This window comes from Adiantum capillus-veneris, chromosome 21 (assembly GCF_014529385.1).
Source record: "Adiantum capillus-veneris isolate H3 chromosome 21, ASM1452938v2, whole genome shotgun sequence".
Taxonomy (NCBI): domain Eukaryota; kingdom Viridiplantae; phylum Streptophyta; class Polypodiopsida; order Polypodiales; family Pteridaceae; genus Adiantum; species Adiantum capillus-veneris.
In genome coordinates this window covers 36,417,298-36,435,118 of record NC_140951.1, presented here as the reverse complement: position 1 = coordinate 36,435,118, position 17,821 = coordinate 36,417,298, and the positions used below count along the sequence as shown (strand labels likewise).

The 17,821-nt window shown below is 43.7% G+C and overlaps 1 long non-coding RNA gene across 1 annotated transcript; it reads right to left on the bottom strand.

The window, feature by feature from the left end:
* Nucleotides 1-1,002: 1,002 nt before the first annotated feature.
* On the bottom strand, nt 1,003-15,309 carry LOC147430782 (uncharacterized). Its single transcript, XR_015185648.1, has 2 exons — nt 14,625-15,309; nt 1,003-1,420 (listed from the first exon to the last, which is right to left on the bottom strand). It is a non-coding gene; the product is annotated as an uncharacterized LOC147430782 (long non-coding RNA).
* Nucleotides 15,310-17,821: the final 2,512 nt, after the last annotated feature.

The window sequence follows — 17,821 nt, the reverse complement described above, 5'->3', positions numbered from 1 at the left end:
TGTCCCTGCCAACTGTGCTCCTCCATCACCATCCCTCTCAATGTAGTCAGCAACCTCATCCACAAACATGCCAAATAGTGTAGGAGATAGTGGGCAGCCCTGTTTCACCCCAACAGTGGAGTGAACCAAATCAGAAATCCCCTATGGAGTGCGTACATGCCCCACTACCGACTTGTATAGAGCCATGATCCCCCAAACCAACTCTTTGGGTACCCCCATCTCTTGCAGTCTGCGCATCAATCTAGCTATGGGCACTCTATCAGAAATCCACAAAGCAACAATAGAGCCGTCTCCCGCGTCTCCCCTCCTCAGCAATGGCTCTGAGTGTCAGAATATGATCAAGAGTAGAGAGAGAGGGCAATTTTAATGCAAGAGGCCAAATCCGCTACGAGACAAACCATGCACGAAGACATTCACGTCCGTGCATTATATAGATAACTAATGATCATGTGTAATGTCCATGTCCCATGCACCATACCTGCACAGTAGATCTCATGCATTACATGCCATAACAATTACTATGAAGATATCTTTCTATCCCCATTGTGGGAATTGTGTGCTCCAGGTTCTTCTATCTTTTCCCTCTTCTCCTACTTGCTCCTCATATATTGATTCTCTCTCGCATCCATCATCCATCAGTTCTATAACCTCCAGACAAAACTCAAAGACAAAGCATGGCAGCTTTTCAAAAACTGAATCATGATCTGTTTCGGCACAATTTTCCCCTTTCTTCTCTCAAAAACACATGTTTTCCCCCAGATTCGATTTCTCATGTAGTAATAGAAGCACAGCATCATCTTTTAAGACTGGGACTCCTATGCTCATCTCTCGATGTCTCAAATCCATTTTAAAAGGTTCTCAAACAAAAATAACGTCAGGAGCAAGGCTTGCCTTGATAGTTCCCCTAGCCAAAGAAATCATACAATGCTGGTAGGAAGGCCAAAACATGCAATTTAATGAGCTGCTTCATGAGATTTCACATTGGACCAGCACGCTCCAGCATCAAAATTATAGCTCACTTTCTGAGACTGTCATATTCAAGTAGCCCATCAGGATTGTTCACAGACTACGAAGGAAAATTACAGCACTAAACTCGAGAATTACAACTCTATCTGAACCCATTTTGGAAAAAAACAACCCATGCTTAATAGTAAAAACATGAAGAGTTTTTGTTGTAACACCATTGCTGCTGCAGCCCAAAGGCCATTTCACACCAAAACATGTAAAATACTCTGAGCCTCTCTTCGTTGGTGCCTACTTTTTATTGAGCCAAAATTACTCGATCAGCACACCTTTATCCAAACAGTTTCCTTCCATCAACCCCTTTTCCGATCAGATAACAGGTCAGCCTGCTGCAATCTTTCTTCCGATGATCCTCCTGATTTCTGAGCCTTTCTCTCTTGAGATAAAAAGTAGAAACCTGAACCAGAAAAGTTCCCTTCAATGTCACTTGAGGATGATTTAACTTGCATTTGTCTCTAAAAACGATAACGTGAACAAATACATGCACCCACAGCATACTTTTGCCAGGCGAATAATCACTCTGTACTACGAAACGAGGTATAAGTGCAGGAAAGTCTGAACTTGTAAACTAAATGTGGGCTAAAACTCTTACTCAAAATATACAGTCAAACAGGTCGTCAACACCATAGCCCTGTTGATTAATGGCAGGGAAAATTTGGAGGATATTCTCTCTACTGGGATTTGGATTTTGAAGCTGGGTTGCTATGTGGGGATTCGGGGAAGATCCTTCTCTTGCTTGGAGTGCGCCTGTAGGCTTTGGAGATCCGGAGTTACCAAGAAACTCCATTTCAGGGTCTTGGAACAGGCAACGGCATGGTTGGATTTGTGTGGATAAGGGAAACGTTTGGAAACAGTGACCTTGCCACGTGGCATCTCCTTGGTGACTAAACAAATTCTTAAATATGAGAGAGAGAGAGAGAGAGAGAGAGAGAGAGAGAGAGATTCAACGAGGCCTTCAAAGGTTATATAGTCAGCGTTGAGAAGAGAGAGAGGAGGCTAATGTAAGGACAACTCGAAGTCAATGACTTATGATGGGAATTGACACCAATTTTTTAACATTGGTCCTGTGTCTACACAACCCCATTTCCATTTTGGATTGATGGGTGCCTCCATTTCACTTGTAAGAGCCATTTCAGTTACTCTGTTTGTAGAGACATTGTGGTGGAGTTTTTGGCTTCCTGCACGGTGGGTGATATGTTTCTGCTGTAGCTCTCTTTGTCAGCATTCCATTACTCCCCTGCCTAAAACACTAGATATATTTCCCTTTTCAAATCCCTGCATCACTGGTGATTTTTCCCCTTTAGTTTTGTAATCTTTCCAAACCCCCAGGGGTTTTCTCACTGCGGGTTAGATGGTCAGTAATGCCTACTCGCTTTTGTAACACCTTCATGTCACAAAAATGATGGTGCGGCATTAGAACCTGCCAGCTAGTAAAAAAAGAGAGACCACAGAGATGATGGCGTGGCAAATCCCCGGAATTTGCGGCAGACTTTACGTTGCTGATGTGGCAGATTTGGTTGCCAAGATTTTTAGCAATGTGAACTTAGAGGATTGTGTGCCCTATATTATAGCAGTTGCTCTGGGGTTAGCTCCAGCTTTTTGTATCGATTGCTTTTGGGCCTCAGTGCCTTTAAATATGAGCCTTCGGGGTCAGTTCTGGCATATCAATGCATGGTTGCACATTGCAAAGTGACTCCCTGGTAGTTGTACTCTATGGATTACTTTAATATAAAAAGTAGTACCGAAAGGGACGCTTTGGGGTCAGTGCATCTAGAAGTGGAACTCCGCCACTTTGTTTCTTGACTACCAAGTGTGATGTTCTCTTTTTCAAGTTGAAGTGTTTGCTCTTTCAGTGCCGCACCAACCCTATGGGGAGGTCTATTTGGTGACTATGTTAACAGTCATGCCAAGGAGGACGGACCCCTACGCTTGGTTGCAGCTCTTCGCCGAAAGGATGTGTCTTTACGTCTAAAGTCATGTCTCTTCACCAGGAGACATGTCTTTTCATTTGTGTCTCTTCGTCTCCTATATAAGGAACACTTGTATCACACATTCAATCAATCAACACAGAGTCTTCTAAGTCTTCTTAGTCTTGTTTCTGAGTTCAGTTCCAGTTTCTTAAGTCTTAATCATGAGTTTGAGTAATTAATTAAGGATTAGTACCTAGAATCCTCACCCTCGCCGCTACCCTCCCCCCCCCCTTCCCGGCGTTGTATGGAAGAAGAAGAAGTCGTACACGTACACATACGTGAGCATGAGGCACGTATTTTTTTGTCACTTATATAAATAAAGAACAGAATACAGATATGTGTCGGCTGCGTACCCGGTGCATTTGTGAACCCGTCTGTTAGTGACTCTTCACGTGTCCCATTCGTACCCCTCTGCGCACCCCTTTGTGGGCTGAATTTCAGACATACGCTGGGCTGAATTCTGGAAACGCTGGGCTGATTGCTGAATTGCACCTCTGCTCTCGCACCCCTTCACGCGAATACACGCACAGCAAGCAGCCTGCCCCCCTTTTCTTCTGAAGCGAGGCACCACTTAGTTGAAACGCTGCCATGCTGAAACAATGGGGCTGAAACGCTGGCTGAATTTCTGCGCTGGAACAATTGGACGCTTGGCTGATTTCTTTGCTGGAAAATAATCTACGCTGGCTGAAAACTTACGCTACAGAGTATTTTTACATTCGCAGCCCAGGTCACTTACGATTTTGGCTTGTAATTATTAAAATCCTCAAATTGGCTGGCCGGCCTTCCTTTTAAAACCATGTAAACACACACCTTCTTGGGATACATTCCGGCGTGCTATTCGCAAGGCATTCGAGCCTGCTAATGCGGATTTTCATGCCCAGCCCTCTCTTCGCCGCCTGAGCCAGACAGGTTCCTTGGCCGCGTACATCACAAAGTTCCAAAGGCTAACTCTGGGGATAGAGACCCTTAGTCCCTCTGATAAACTACACAGTTTTATTGACGGACTCGAACCCAACCTGAAGGACAATATGCAAAAATACAACCCTACCACCTTGGATGTTGCAATTGCCTATGTGGAGCGTCTTGGCGATAATTGGCGCTAACACGGAATTTTCTTCCTAGTGACACATCTTTAAACAGCGCTCTCTTTTCACAGCGCGATCGCAGAGAAATCTATAGCCAAAGTAGCATCAATCTCAGTTCAAACAGCAAGTAACAGAGCCTTCTTCAGCTTCAAGGTTCTATTCTCAAGATCGACAATTTCAAAGCAGGTCTTCTTCCAATGCTCCAGTTGATCGTGGTAAAGGACGTGATTTTCTCAAGATCGGCATTCCAATACTTAGCAAGGCTCTTCCTCAAATGCATCTTCGACTTAAAAGAAGGATGGTTTATGTACAATTTGCGATGGTGACCATAGGTGGTATCAATGTCCAAAGAGACCAAATCCGTCTAATTTGAAAAGAAATTCCAACGCGGAAACCTCATCGAATTCTGAACAACCAGATTCTGCTAAGGATAAAGGAAAATCTGTGGTCAATACGATTCGTGTCTTAGAGGACGCGACTATTCTTATGAAGCATGCTCAGTGCAATTTTTCAGTTTTGGAGCCTCTCTCAAAGCAAGTTTTGAGCCTGCTTGGAACTATCGATGGTCGCTCCATCAACATTTTGGTGGACAGCGGATGCTCTAATAATTTCATCAGCACTCAAATAGTTCAACAGCTTGGTTTGCCAACTCAGAAGACGTCTCACTTATAAGATGTGGAATTAGCAGATTGATCAATTTTGACTTGTGATCAAACAGTTCCATAGTTGCAGTTCGAGATTCAAACTTATGCACATCAATTGGATTTTGAAGTCATGCATTTATCTTATTACAACATAATTCTTGGTCAGCATTGGTTATTCCAGTATGATCCCGCAATTAGCTTTCGAGGACATACTATCAATTTGTTCAAAGATGGACGTGAACTGATTTTACACCGGCTTTATCATGCAAAACGAGTGATTCAAGCCTCACGTGTACAAGTCAAACAACATGATACAGTGGATTATGAAACGAATATGATTTCCAATGCAAATGCAAAAATTATTATTGATGAAGAAGTTTTTCCAAGTGATACTTTGTTACCAAAGGACATAGTTGCAGATTCCGAGTCTGAAGACGACTATGCTTTCTTTGATTCTTCGCTGGATGATGATATGCCAATTGCAAGTCATGAAGTGACAGTTTCTGAAGATGCTTCTGAAGAATTTTGGGATTCCTTATTGGAAGATGATTACTATCTCAAGCCAAAATCCTCTCCAGTGATTCATAAAGTTGAAGTTATCCCATCTAAAGAATGTCTTGAGAAGATTTCCTCTTCGCCAAATATTTCACAGTTATTGGTAGACTTTGAACCAAAAATCTTACATCGCACGAAGAATTTTGAAGATCAACCTCTTGTTGCAGTCAACTTGATTATGCCAGATTCCTCTAAAAAGTCTTTGAATAATGCAACGACATGGGATTTAGCAGTCAAAGCAAAAAGGTTTCGCAAGAAGAAAAAGTTCAAGACAAAGGTTTCCGATAACTCAAAGATTGAAGATTTTTGAAGATTCAATGCTTTTCCAAAGTTCTATCAACATCGAAAGTCATTTCTTTGACACTGGCTCATGCTTGGATGGTCACACCCCTTCGCCCAAAAGATGTGTCTCTTCGCCAAAAGCCACACTCCTTCGACGACTGGTCACACCCCTTTGCTCTACGGGTGCGACTCTTCGCCCAATGGTTGCAGCTCTTCGCCGAAAGGATGTCTTTACGTCTTAAGTTATGTCTCTTCACCAAGAAATATGTCTTTTCATTTGTGTCTCTTCGTCTCCTATATAAGGAGCCCTTGTATCACACATTCAATCAATCAACACAGAGTCTTCTAAGTCTTGTTTCTGAGTTCAGTTCAAGTTTCTCAAGTCTTAATCATGAGTTTAAGTACTTAATTAAGGATTAGTACCTAGAATCCTTACAACTGAGATGGTAATGAATTAGGAAAACAATCACTAAACTCTCCCAAAAATCTGACCTTTCTTTATGTAACACAGATAAATTTGACTGACAAATATCTGAAACATCACGTGTAAAAATCAAGTACGCAGAAAGATGATTTTTAATTACAAAATTGATAGCCAAAGCTAATACAATAGGGACAAAGTCCCCTCTTAAGCTTTACATCCAGGATGTGAGTTTTGTCCCTATGCTACAGGGTGACCTTTTTGTTGAAGACATCCATCACTCCATGTACATGGAACATCCATGGGATTCCCAACAACGCATCGCACCCTACCAGTGGCATGATATAAAATTCCCGTGTCTGCGTATTACTGAATATGCAGACGCAGCCTTCCAATGATAGGAGTAACACACACTGAATAGCCAAGACATGCCAAACCTGCCTCTACTGTGTACCCCATCTCTTCATATTTGATGCCCAATTTGATAGCCAAAGTTTTCCTTAGCACCTGGATCAAAGAAAATAAGTGTTGTCTGATCCCTAACTTTACCCCACGTTCTGCATAACTCACTAGCATCCGAGTTCGGCCTATCACCCACCATATCTAGCACTAAACTTGTCGTGGGTTTGGGCTTGTTTCCTTTCTTGTCCTCTAAGTCAACTGGCCTCTTTATCTGTGGACAATTTGCAGCAAAATGACCAAGCTACTCACAAATAAAGCATTTATTCTTAGCCATTAATGGCTGCTCACAAATAAAGCATTTATTCTCAGCCATTAAAACCTTCTTCTCTTTGAACACAAAAGGCTTTCTTTTCTGTTTCTTTGTCCGTCCTCCAAACGTCTCGGCCAAGTCTTTATCTTTCTTTTTCTTTTCTGACCCCTAGGACGCTTCAGGAGTCGCTTTTACAACGGGCTTCTTTATGAATTTTTCTTTGGCTGGCCCCCTTTCATGTTGCCCTGAAATCCACTGTCTTCTCCCTTCAACGAGGCATGACCAGTGCTGGCAACTTTTATAAGCTGAGTAAGGATGGCCACTCTGTTATTTGTACAGTAGTTTCTCAACCCTTTAGGCAGCCCACAACAATACTTCTCGATCTGCTCTGTCAATGGCACGAACCTATAGGAAATTACTGAAAGTAGCACTTGAAAAACATCCGATTGTACTCCTCGAAGCTTTTGCAAGTGGCTGCATTCAGTTGGTGCCAATCCATCATCACATCGCCTTCAAATTCATTTGACACCCATGCAGATGCAAACATTTTCTTGAAGTATATCCATGTGGCAGGCACCTGTCCTTACATCAACAATGTCGTCCACCATGAACGTGCATTTCCTTTCAAGAAAGTGGCAGCTTTCTTGACCTTGGAGGTCTCTGTAAAATCCCCCCCAAGAGCCTTCATCTTGGCCTCAAACCCGTTAAAAGTATCAAACTTCACAACTGCACCACCTTCGTTGTATGGTTTTGGCTTTTCCATGTAAGGTGCAGCAGAATGAATGTTTGAACTTTGCTCAAGATGAGTGCTCCGAACTGTGCTCAAGGTTCCTTTTATTCTTATGGAAGGGAGAGCCTTCCGTTCTTAATGAGAGAGTGCAATGGACACAAACAAAGTGAATGGACATTGTGCGTGAAAGTGTATGGGACTGAGAGATAGACAGAGAAGAATACGATACCAGAATGTTGTCAAACCCTCCTCCGAAGGCCCACTCTCTATGGCGAGAGCGGTCTACTTATGATTACACAAATCTCTACAATGCTTGGACTTGCCGATGATGTTGACGACGATGAGGACGACGACGAGACGGGCTGAAATCTGAAAACGCTAAGGGATGAAATCTGTAAATCTGAATTCTAACTCTACGTCGAAGACGATGTCGATGACGACGATGCGACGACGACGAGCTGAAAACGAAGATGCTGAAATCTGCGTTTTCCGAGCTGAAACTGCAAACTTCGATGGATCCCACCGTGCGGCGAGGACCTGCTGCGGGAAGGTGAGTTCTGCGAGGTTCGGGACTTGTTCTGCGAGTGCTACAGGCTGAAAACTGAAAACGCTCGTGGTTCTTGATGTTCCGTCGCTATGAATCTGCAAAACGCCGGGGCTGATCTGCAAACCAAAAACGCTAGGGCTGATTTGAAGTCTTCTTGCAAAAATGCTAGGGCTTTTGCTGGTTCTGTTGTTTCCGGATGTCTTGCCAATGCAAAACGCTAGGCTGATATGTGATTCTACTATCGCCGGGAATCTACACAGTGCAAAAACGCTGGCTGATCTGGGTTCTTGATGCAAAACGCTAGCCTCGCTGCTGTGTAGCAAAAACGCTAGGCCTTGCTGGGGGTTCCTGCTGAGAAGGTGCCTGTTGAACCAAAGCTCTTGTTGCCTCTTCTCCCAGAAAGTGCTAGCTCTGGTTTGCTTATATACAAACTTAGCAAAATTGCCCTTCCTACTTTCCAACAAAAGTCACTTAAAAATAATAAGTGAAAAATGACAAAAATAGGGAAAATAGGCCTATGCACTGTAAAAATGCTACTGATGGGATTCGACTGGAATCTGATGGTCATGTTGTGTGCAACCAGAGGATATGCATCTAATCTAAGTGTCTGGACATTCACGGTCTGCGAACAGACTCACAAAAGTGCCAGATCACTTCCTATTCTAAACTGACTTGACTGAACTGAACCTTGGTCATGTTGTAGCTTGTCCACAAACACATAGGGTTGGATGTGTCACGTGACATCCCCTCTTTTTCAAAGTGAGGTACCGGTACCGAACTGTATGGCATCGAGGGAGATCGCCAATAGCATCCGGAATCCTGGAAGGGACTCTTTGCCGGCCCACTCTGATGTGTGGGTTGTGCGGTACTTAAACTTCATAAAGGTCTGCAAAGCTTGCTTCTTTGGGCCGCGCCGATAGTGACACAAAGTCTTTTGTGGCTCCTTCGATGCTTCAACTTCGTCTAGAGTCATGCTTCTTCCTTCTTCAAGAATCTCCATGGCTGAAAATTCCTAAAACCACTTCCAACACAAAAACATGAACATACCTATTCCATGTAAAGTGACTGGAAAAAATATCGTCTTCTCTAAAGACAGTGCATGCAATGTAGATGAACAAAGAGACGGAGTGCCAAACCGTTCACCCAACACACACAAACCATGAGATCGAATCTTTCTCTTCTGATCTAAAGCAATCAATTGTCGCAATTCACAACGGAAATGCCCATGCTTGGTGCTCATACTTTCATGTGCTCTTGCTACAACTGTGTCATGCCAAGGAAGAGACATGAAATAAGACTTCCTTGAATGCATACTTTTCAGCTTTTCATGAACAATCCGCATACATCCGTGCTCATTCATGAGTGAAACGTGCTCAACGTACAATATGTCATGCCTAGGAAAAGGGATCACATAAAGACGCTGACTAAAATACAGGAAACAATCACAAATGAAACACTCGAACAATGAGTGCTGACGAATCATTCGAACACATAGTACTTCCTCTAAGGGTTCTTTGGACCTAGGCTCGAAAGCCAAGATCGGTTCTTCGCGATTGATCGAATCTGCAATGAGGTTAGCTTCACTAGAGAAAGTATCAACTAAACCATCATCCTCGTGAACAATCACATCATCGTCATGTAAATCATCATGCTTGTGAGAAATCACATCTTGATCATCATGCAAAACATCATGCTTGTCATTGTCATCCAAATCATCATGCTTGCCATTGTCATGCAATTCTTCATGCTTATCATTATCATTCAAATCATCATGCTTATCATTGTCATTCAAATCATCATCATGCAAATCATGTGTGTCATGCTTGGGAGAAGAAGAGACTGAGAGAGTCTCTTTTTCCCGATTCTGTGCAAACTGCACCTGCACAATAGAAAAGAGTCGCAAGAACTCTTTCATGTGTTGGTCGCTCTGTTCTTATCTTGCTCTGTTCTCGTGATCAAATTCTGCTTCTCTTTCTTTGTTCTCACGATTCAATTTGGCTTGACTTTCTTTGTTCTCGCGATCCAATATGGCTTGACTGTCTTTGGCTTCCAAGTCGTACTTACGCTCTATGGCTGCCACTCTTTCTTCGTAGTCACAATCTATGGCTGCCATTCTTTCTACGAACTCCTTGTCCATCATCCTCTTGTCGAAAGCCTCCATAGGAGTTAGGGCAATCCTTGTCGTAGATGGGGAAGGGGGAGGGTCGGAAAAGCCTCGTTGTGGCAAAAATTCTTCTTCGCCTCTCTCATGCTCATCACCTCCAAGCGAAGTATCCATTCCACTTCAAGTGATGACCATTCTGAAGTTGTGGGTTCTTGTGGGTTCTTGTGGTCTTGAGGTCTTAAGTTCACAAGGAACTTGGGTTCTTGGGGGTCTTAAGTTCACAAGAAACTTAGGTTCTTGAGGGTCTTGGTTCTTGAGGTTCTTCTTTCGCTTGCAATTTGTGTTAGAGAAGGATCTTCTCTTCACCCGAGTTCTTCTCTTTTCCGCGGGCGCACCCCTTGGCGGCCTTGCGCTCACACCAAGGTTGCTTTTTCCCACCTCACGTCGATTGGCCGGCCGCTAAGTGCACGGTCCACTCTCAATGAGTGAAAAGAGGCACAAGGAGAGACTGGACAAGCCCTTCTTTCCTGGGATTCCTGTCACTCTTCAAAAACACGATTAGGAATCGACACGCCCAAGCGAGCTTGGGTTCGTGCGACCGCAACAAGCAAAAAAAATTATGTGGTTCTTTCCTTGAGTGATACAGAACACTGCCAAAGCTCTGATACGAATGTAAGGTGCAGCGGAATGAATGTTTGAACTTTGCTCAAGATGAGTGCTCCGAACTGTGCTCAAGGTTCCTTTTATTCTTATGGAAGGGAGAACCTTCCGTTCTTAATGAGAGAGTGCAATGGACACAAACAAAGTGAATGGACACTGTGCGTGAAAGTGTATGAGACTGAGAGATAGAGAGAGAAGAATACAACACCAAAATGTTGTCAAACCCTCCTCCGAAGGCCCCACTCTCTATGGCGAGAGCGGTCTACTTATGATTGCACGAATCTCTACAATGCTTGGACTTGTCGACGATGTCGACGACGATGAGGACGACGACAAGACGGGCTGAAATCTGAAAACGCTAAGGGCTGAAATCTGCAAATCTTTATCAGCTGAATTCTGACACTATGTAGGGGACGATGTCGAGACCTCAGATGACGATGCGACGACGAGGCGCTGAAAACGCAGATGCTGAAATCTGCGTTTTCCGAGCTGAAACTGCAAATTTCGATGGATCCCATCGTGCCGCGAGGACCTGCTGCGGGAAGGTGAGATCTGCGAGGTTCGGACTTGTTCTGCGAGTGCTAAAGGCTGAAAACTGAAAACGCTCGTGGTTCTTGATGTTCCGTCGCTGTGAATCTGCAAAACGCCGGGGCTGATCTGCAAACCAAAAACGCTAGGGCTGATTTGAAGTCTTCTTGCAAAAACGCTAGGGCTTTTGCTGGTTCTGTTGTTTCCGGATGTCTTGCCAATGCAAAACGCTAGGCTGATATGTGGTTCTACTATCGCCGGGAATCTGCAAGTGCAAAAACGCTGGCTGATATGGGTTCTTGATGCAAAACGCTAGCCTCGCTCTGCTGTGTAGCGAAAACGCTAGGCCTTGCTGGGGGTTCCTGCTGAGAAGGTGCCTATTGAACCGAAGCTCCTGTTGCCTCTTCTCCCAGAAAGTGCTAGCTCTGGTTTGCTTATATACAAACTTAGCAAAATTGCCCTTCCTACTTTCCAACAAAAGTCACTTAAAAATAATAAGTAAAAAATGTCAAAAATAAGGGAAAATAGGCCTATGCACTGTAAAAATGCTATTCATGGGATCTGACTGGAATCTGATGGTCATGTTGTGTGCAACCAGAGGATATGCATCTAATCTAAGCGTCTGGACATGCACAGTCTGCGAACAGACTCACAAAAGTGTCAAATCACTTCCTATTCTAGACTGACTTGACTGGACTGAACCCTGGTCATGTTGTAGCTTGTCCACGGATACATAGGGTTGGATGTGCCACGTGACATTCCATCACTCCCAAATTATCATAGGGAAGTGTCTGCAACATGGATACAATGATGGGATCATCTATACCCCTTGACCATTGACATTTTGGTTCCCTCGTGCCATATTTGCTTGCTGGTCGGAAAAACCAGCCATACCAAAAGTGGCTTGTGGCACCCCAAACTAGCCTGATTGCACTGAAACCCTCGCTATAAGCTGATATTACCAAACATGGGGTTTTGCACCATGCCTTGCATAACCTCAAAAAATGTTCCTGGCATGTACCGTTGGTTTCCAGGCGCATAACCAACCATGCTTTGAAACACAAATCTACCCTCGAAATACCCAGGATGTACCACGGGTGGTGGAAAAACCTAATGCATAGCTTGGACATTAGCTCCCTGTCCATTTAATCCAACATTTGGACTCTGAAAGGTGGCTAGCTGAACTGGTAAAGCCTGTGGAATTGGCGCTTCGACTAACTCCGACATGGGAATGCTCCCTGCCCTGCTGAGATGTCACTAATTAATAATAAGTGAAAAATGGCGAAAATAGAGAAAATAGGTTCTATGCACTGTAAAATGCTCCTGATGGAATCTGATGGTAATGTTGATGATCATGTTGTGTGCAGCCAGAGGATATGCATCTACTCTAAGTGCCTGGACATGCACGGTCTGCGAACACTCACAAAAGTGCCAAAATACTTCCTAAGCTAGGCTAACTGAACCCTTGTCATGAAGTAGCTTGTTCACATGCACATAGGGTTAGATGTGCACGTGACATCCCCTCCTTTTTAAAGTGAGGTACTGGTACCGAACTGTATGGCGTCGAGGGAGATCGCCAACAACGTTTAGAATCCTGGGAAGGACTCTTCGTCGGCCCACTCTGATGCGTGGGTCATGCGATACTTGAACCTCATAAAGGTCTGCAACGCTTGCTTCTTTGGGCCGCGCCAAAAGCGACACAGTCATCTGTGGCTCCTTCAATGCTTCAACTTCGTCTAGTCATGCTTCTACCTTCTTCAAGAATCTCCGAGGATGAAAATTCCTGAAACCACTTTCAACACAAAAACATGAACATACCCATTCCATGTAAAGTGACTGGAAAATTTCTAGTCTTCTTTAAAGATTGTGCATGCAATGTAAATGAACATATAGACAGAGTGTCAAACCGTTCATTAAACACACGCAAAAAATGGGGTCGAAACTTGTTTTTCTGATCTAAATCTATCACATGTGGCAAATCACAATGGAAATGCCGATGCTTGATGACCAAGGAGGAGATTGATGAGATCCGCCAGCGGCCGATGATTGATCTCCCGTGGTTTAGCTCTTTTGAGGATTGTACACCCTACTCATCTTGTACCAGCCTTTGTATCAGCTCTTGCCCATTATATCCCCATACACACACCCACATTGTGTTGTATTAGCTCTCAATCACTGCTTTCACCCCCCTACTCATATCCTACACAACTCCAGGAAGTTGTTTAGTTCACATCTAGCAGTTTAGGATTCTATAGTACCCCTTTTTCAGTACCTTTTTATTTTTGGTACTCAGACATTATATCAGATTCACCGCGTTGTAACTTTTTGGTCTCATAGGTCATTTTGGCCTTTTGAAGACGTTAATATAACATTTCATTTCATTTCCCCTCTCTCTCTCTCTCTCTCTCTCTCTCTCTCTCTCTCTCTCTCTCTCTCTCTCTCTCATTGGGGCTTGAACTTTATAGATATTAAAAAAATATTACTAAGGAGACAAAGCTGCAAGTTCATAGAGCAGCTAAAAGCCACAAAACAAGACACAACGGTCAACCATAGGTGGAAAAATCCTCCAGATTTGCAAGGAACGCATAGCTAAGGGAAAAATCCAACGAAACAATTCAAATATCAACATATGTATAGGCAAGGAGATAGCAAGGTGAAGACACTTTATGACTCCACAACAGAGATGCACAAATATGCCCATCACTTGCTATAGCCCCAAGTGGTACAATGCTACCAAGACGTTCTTCGTGTTTACAAAGCTCTCAAGCTTATAATCTGACTAGCTCTCAAACTTTAGAACCCTGAAATGACTCAAAATGAGATATTTAACATTATGAGCTTAGGTTCGCATCTGATCACCCAAAAGCGGGTAAAACTAGTCCTTGCACCTAGTTTAGGGCTTTTGGGCATTACCAAAATATAGCTTCTAGATCCTCACCGCAGGCTATCTATTCCAAAAAATAGGATTAAGTACATGGTATTACACAAGATTTCAATAAATAGGGACGAAATTAAGAACTTCCCCAACTAACTGGTGGCAGCCCCCACCAGCCCAGCATAAAGCTTGAACACCATCCACACCAATAGCAACAGCCAATATTGATGATCTTGAAACAACCCACTGCCCAAAAGAGAGGAATCACCAAAACTTGCATGAGAATCTTCAAAACCACCAAGGTTGCATAAAATCCTTCAAAGCCGAAGGAATCAGAAGGACAAGGCGACTGCGCACAGGAGCGCGCCTAGCAAAAGGACAAAAAACTTTTCTGGATTTTCTCTCTCTCTCTCTCTCTCTCTCTCTCTCTCTCTCTCTCTCAAAATAGACATACACAGACGCACAACGCATGCACGCACAGTTCGAACCTGTGGCAGTACCGATGGCGCAAGCCCACAAGAGCATTACTGTCCTCGTCTCCCCCGACATGGCTGGATCACACTCTAAAATTCTTAATTCCTGACAAATGTGTGGTTCATAAAGACCCAGGTTCGACTCACAGCGACGTCCTCATATAAAAAAACGCCTTGGAAGAGCAAATTTCCCGTGAACTCTGCAGAGAATTTGAACTCAGAATGCAATGGCGTTGAGCCGTTGATTTCATTACCTTTTGCAGGCTACGTAAAAACGCTATTGTACTGCCGTCGTGCAGCCTTGCGGTGCTTGTTGAAGGACCCACTTACCCCTAAAATATGAAAAGCGAAACCCAATTCTAGTACACCCATCAACGGGTGCTTTCACGGCAGCTAGCTCAACACAGGATTAAACCCCTGTCGTCCGATGCAAGTGCGAGCCTTGCTGGCACCGCAGTTTCAAAATACGCCCTGGACAGTGTTTCCAATGGCGTTCTTTTTTGTTAGACGAGATTTCGACGAATGCCCCCGATCACAACCTGCTCGGCATCGCACACGAAATCGCTCTTGCTCTCTTGCTGCAGGTTGATACTTTGTAGCGCTATCAGTTGCACCCCTCCATGCTCAAAACGAAGCAGCACAGAGAAAAAGCGCCCGCCATCTCCTTAGGCGTCTTAAATATGGGCCCTTTACCCTAGGGGATGGAAAATGTTTGTGTTCTACCAACCTAAGCCTAATGCGATTCAATGAGCCCACAAACATCCACCTAGCATAATCCAAGCCATTCGCCTTGTCACAAATTAACGACATGAAATCAACCAACCCTTGATTTTGATTTTGATGTAGCTTGCCTACCAGATTTTTGCACGATGCTTTATGATTATCTTAAATCGACGCAGTTTCCCATACGCCAACCATATCTTGCGTGAGCATAGCGTTGCTATCAATGCTACCCTTGCTCTTCCTCTACTCCTTGCTTAGGGTACCCCCACACGCAAGGGTTAGCTGTTTTGAATTACACCCTAAAAACTTGAGAATATTGATTTGACCCCCTCAACCCATTCTCCCTCACGATCACACGATAAATAACTTGGGTTGAGAGAGAAAATCGAGTTAGTGTGGCGTTGGTGGCTTTTGCATAGCTTTTTGGCTTTCTAAAAGAAACCCTTTGTGTTGTGTTGGGTTAGGGAGACTTTCATTGTTTTCAGTGTGCATGATGGAGACTTACTTTCATTTCACATCTTGCATTCTATTGTTTTAGAATGCTAAAGTGAAGCTTCACCTTGCATAATTTTAGTAAATTTTACACACACACACATATATGTTTTTTTTTTTGCATTCTATTGTTTTAGAATGCTAAAGTGAAGCTTAGCGTTGCATAATTCTAATAAATTCTATACACACACATATATTAATTAGTTCTTTTTATTTCACAACTTCACATGGTTTTACATTTCTTTCATTTTAAAGCTTGATTCCAGTCAGTGTTAATGTTTGAGAAAGTTTCTTTTATTAAGCGGCTGCTCATTGAGTTTCCTCCTTACAAAGAAGAAAACCAAAAATAAGAGCAAAAATTTTGAGATTTGTAAAATTTTTGGACGACTTTGTTAACCACCGGCGTCCATTTCTAGTAGTCATGGACCGGGCTTATTGGTACAATAGGAAAGGGTAAGAGTGATCGTCGATGAGAGGCGCACTCTAACTGAAACATTCAAGGGCTAGCTGGCTAAACATGGGCACCCAAGTGTGAATGGGCGAGCTCATATAAAAGTCACCTAAACCTAAAAATCACTGATTCTCTCATTTGTGCAATTGAAGAGTGCTCCATCTCCATCTTCTTCTTCATCATCTCCTTGTGTGTGTGTGTATGTGTGTGAGACAGAGACAGTGTGTGTGCGATCGAGCATTGCGACGACGGCACGGTGGCGGCGAGGCACTTGAGTGCGGCACGATGGTAGCTCCTTCTTCTTCGCGGCGAGGAATCCTCCACAAAGGCGAGCGTAGGGCGGTGAGTGACATACCCTTGCTCTCTTGAGCTTGCTAGATTAGTTTGGTTGTGTGCTTGCGGCCATTTGTGGCTAGCACACAATGTACGGTAAGTCTCTTGCATTGACACGTACAACAGACGCGCCTATTTTTGGCACCGTTTTACCAAGAAAATGCCCGCATTAAGCTCGAGTAGTACTCTATGTTGCTTTGTGGTGCATTATGAAATGTAGGAAAGATAGAGAAAGAAGGTGTGTGGCAAGGATTTGTGACCTTTGTTTTGCTGCATTTTACTGTTTTGTTAATAAGGTGTTGCAAAGTATTGTGTTTTCTGTTCATAACGTGTTAGAATTAAGGTAGTAGAGCTATAATGTTAGTTATGTAAGATACAGTAAGTAGATCTGTTAGTTAATTAATTGTTTTAGTACTGTGTTAGTGTGTAACAGTAGCTCTGTTAGTTGTAAGTAGGTAGGTTAGGTGTATGTGTACTCGCGTGCGCGGCGTGGCCGCGGCAACCTAATCCCAAAAAAAAAAAAAAAAAAAGGTAGGATCGGGATCGAAAATATTCCCCAGACCCAAGCCCAAGCCCAAGCCCACGCTCAGACTCAGGCCTCAGTCACCCTTTAGAATTACTTATTTTAACCTCACGTCTAAGTAAAAATCGACCCTTTTGAGGACCATCGGAGCTTCGGGTAACCGAACGTTGTGTTGTAAATCACACCACGACCCCCCTAGCGATACGCTCGTTTCGAGCTATCACAAGCTTTAATCCAAAAATCGATCATTAAAAAATATTAAAAAACATCAAAAACGAGTGACAACGGGATGCAAAACGCCCAAAAAATCAAGCAATTAACCTTCGAGGGTATTCACCGACGCTTGTAGGGTGCCAAAGGTACGTGCATCTGCGCTCTGGTCATGTGCTAGAGGCCGAGCAACTAGCAAGCATTTCGACTTACACGAGTTCTCAATACCCACCTACTTTAGGTTCCGAGCCCTCGGCGAGAACCCAAGGTAGTACCACTCAGGACCCGCATATAGTGTCTTGTGACTCTTCCTCTGACTACAACGTCATGGAGGGTTACCCAATGCCTAATCCTGATAGCTTAAGCCAAGACATGCATGCCATGGGTCCACAGTCCTGGCCGAGCGTGCTTAGCCGCTTGAAGGAAACCTTTAGTAGAGCCACTCGCTCCGAACATGGAGCTAACAATGTAAATGAGGGG